The sequence below is a fragment of the Rhagoletis pomonella genome, unplaced genomic scaffold, assembly GCF_013731165.1.
Source record: "Rhagoletis pomonella isolate Grant_MI unplaced genomic scaffold, Rhpom_1.0 Rhpom_scaffold_00014, whole genome shotgun sequence".
Lineage (NCBI taxonomy): Eukaryota > Metazoa > Arthropoda > Insecta > Diptera > Tephritidae > Rhagoletis > Rhagoletis pomonella.
The window spans coordinates 4,865,085-4,868,599 of record NW_023458568.1 but is presented as its reverse complement, the minus strand read 5'-3'; the positions used below and the strand labels follow the sequence as shown (position 1 = coordinate 4,868,599).

The following is a 3,515-nucleotide window of genomic DNA, read 5'->3' as shown; positions in this document are numbered from 1 at the left end:
TATGACCATATGTATCTACCGGTAAATTACTTATACCCAAATTCATAAAAAATTTGGAACACTTTAACTTTTTTTCATGAACAAGGCCATTAGTAAACAACGAAATATGAAAACTTAGTTTTTTTAATTACTCACATTTATACGGCTTGGGATCGATGTGTGCCCGCTGATGATGTTGTTGTGTACTCGATTCTTTATGAGATTTGATGTGGTTAAGTAGTGGATTTTCCAAACCGTGAAGCGTTCATAGCTGCGAATCTGAAAATGTATTTATTGAGTTGTTTCCATATAATTTAAACACATCGATCTTAAGGCAGAATTCGACTCACTCGTATTGCAAACTATGTTTAACATGAAAAATTAGATTACATATTAACTTACTGCTATTATACTCAAAATACATGGCCAACAGCGTAACACCCATACCGGCCAAAATTACATATTTATCCTCCACACCTTGAGTAGCATTGTCTAGTTGCGTGTGATGGGCAAAAAATAGTCTGGGTCAAGGCACGTTTCTGTTGCACCTGAATGGCTTGAAAAACGAAAATGGGTTCGGTCGATTTCTTGAAAGAAGAAATCGCCTTTTCTTCTTCACTTAGTTTTTTTTTGATGGAAATACATTTCTGCAACACCAATTATAAGAGCACAAAATATTCCCATAACTAGACGTAATCCGAATACAAAACCTGCAGCCACGTAAAATATAAATTGCAAAACTGTTATCATTTGACTATTTATGGCTTTCACTTGAAACGCTATAGTATCTTTGGATACATACTTAAGGCTTGAGTCTACATTTTTTGTCATGTTTAAGTAGTCTTAATTTTGTGGGTGTTCGCGTAATCGCGGACAACGTGCCTCAAGCTCTGGGTTCCGTTCAATGATCGCATTATTTGGCAACTCCAGAGCGCAATCTTCTAAAAGATTGGGTAGAAAAACGTTTAAACCTTCATCTTTACGTAGTTTTGCTAACCACAAAGCGAGCCACTGTAGATCAAATAAATATAAATATTCGGACGAGTTGACAAGTTCGATGTCATTATCTTTAGAGTAATTTATCAATTTAAGTTTTGGTTTAGATATGTCAAATTTTGCGTCATCTTTGATGTGTCGCAGGAGTTTTAAATCGATTTTTTTGCAGTTTTATTGTTTCATCTGATTTAACTTCAATTTTGGAATTTCATGGTTTATCTTCAAATTTGCTACTCATGTCAAGATAGTTTAGTTTTTTATTTGTTGATATTGCACTTGTTGTACAGTTGTAGATCTTTAAATGCCTAAAAGTACTAAAATTTATCTAAAAGAAAGTGTGGATTAACAAGGGTGGTACGGTCATCTCTGAGTTTTAGATATGTTATTATTTACATTGTTTTTGATAGTAAATATCATTAACTCCTTTAGATAATTATACCCTAAGAGGCATATTCGATTATTAACAGAGCTGATCTAATATTTTGGAAATTATTTACACGAACACATGTAAGCATAGAGCACGCGTAAGTGTGTGAGGCGCTTAAAGTTAAGAATGGATTCATTATTAAGCGCATGAGCCGCTAAGTCTCGATTTTCAATTTGTGCTAGTTTTTGTACACTTGAATTTGAATTTAACTATAACTTTAATATAACAGCGGCTCATTGTAGTAGCACATGCACTGTACGTTCTTATATGTCTTTTACGCTGTGTGCTTCTTATCTAAAAATTCGTATTTTACAAAACGTACACCTTGAACTGCCTGAGCAGTGGCGTTTGTTAAATGGCAAGCAAAAAGCAGCATATTTATTGGTTGTAGCTGCCAGGCGAAACGCATAAACACGCACGAGTAGAATGTTAGGGCTAGAGTCATCCTGCTGGAGATGAATTTCGGATCCTTTTTAAAATCTGCAACTGCTGCAAGCGGAATTCCCCAAGGGCCCCCAAAAATGTGTGCTCATTAAATAATCACGAAACTCCTTGCTCTTAAGGCTGTTTACCAATCCGCCGACAAGGTTTTTATTAGGTGCCCGTTGTGCCACCTTTATGTTGTCTTTCTAGTCCGGTTTGATGGAATCACTTCACTGGCTGGACGTCTACGGACTTTTCCCGCAACACGTTGTGTAAATGACAATGTCGAAACGGCTAGCGACAATTCAATTATTGATGTCATAACCGTTCGCTTTTAAAATTTGGGAAATGTGTTCGCGAATCTCGGTAATACTCTCCTTATTTTTGATCGATAAGCTGCAACAATTTCAAAGAAAGTCGCACTCATACTCGGTTATCAGCGATACTATCTTTCGACATGCTTAAACCGAATACTGCAATTTTTATTTAGAACTGTTCAATTTAATTTGTAAATCGGAGTTAAGTTCATCAATCTCTTACGCTTTTTCCTCAGAAGAGTTCCTAATGCGTTCGTATTTGTGTTCAGAAGTCGACTTCGAAATTCTTTACCTTCTCGTCACGTTCCTCACGAGCCCTTTTCCCCCGATTGGAGTTTGTTAAGCAACTCTTTCTACACCAAGAAATACATCATTTACTTCTCGATGAAGTTGTCCCAAATGTCTTGTGCTCAAAATATCAGAGCGTCCAAACAAATCGTATTTAGATCGCCCCTAATTTCCGTCACTCGGAACAGATTTTCTATTTCGCACTTGTTGCGCTTCATTAAGGAATTTATCCATTTGAAAACGACCGGTGATCTAAAATGCGTAGTTGTGAGTTGAATATATCTCGTCCCAACAGTCTCCACATTTTCCTGTAATGAAATGAATGAATTGAATAACACTAATAATTTACTAATTACTACCAAACTTACTGCCATACCTAAACAAAAGCGTCAGCTTTGTCTGGCTGTAAAAAAATTCTCATGCCCATACAATTTGTATGAAGCATACCGAAACAACGCGGCGTCAACGCTGAGCGGTTGGAAAATCCGATTTTGACAAGGCTTTAGGTATTGAAGTTGGCTGCAGAAAATGGCGAAACTGTCATTTTCGTGTTACACACAAACGAACCAATGCTTATTGTTGGTGTTATTTCTGCATTTGACGTAGCGTTGACGCTTTTGTTTAGGCATGGCACTTCGGCGCTAACGCTAGGCGTCAGAAACCGCTCCGCCCAACGCTTTTGTTTAGGTATGGCAGTTACCACGTGCCAAATCCAGAATGAAATTTTCAGTCATTGAGGAAGTTATTGCTGTGTCAAAACTTTGACATACGATTAGCTCAAAGTTTGACATAAGTGATTGGGCTAAATGCGAGCCTTCATAAATGCATGGCAAGCAGCACCATCTGGTTGTCAGTTGCACAACTTGATAATAAACGGCGAGAAAAAAAATGTATTTTGTGGAGCATGCTGTACAGTGTTGCCAGGTGATTGTAGTGAGAAAGCGTTAGTGTGGTTATCAAAAAGCGCCTTTTGCATGTAAAAATCGTCAACATGTAAAAAATTTTAATAAACAGAACCAGGAAGCCTTTTGTTTCTTCTTCATTTATGCTAGCTTCTGATTGCTGTATATAAGAATAAAAAGTTT

The 3,515-nt window shown here is 37.0% G+C and overlaps 1 pseudogene; it reads right to left on the bottom strand.

Annotated features, from left to right (window-relative positions):
• Nucleotides 1-244: 244 nt before the first annotated feature.
• LOC118749120 lies at nucleotides 245-2,284 on the bottom strand (annotated as a pseudogene).
• Between the last annotated feature and the right edge of the window lie 1,231 nt (nucleotides 2,285-3,515).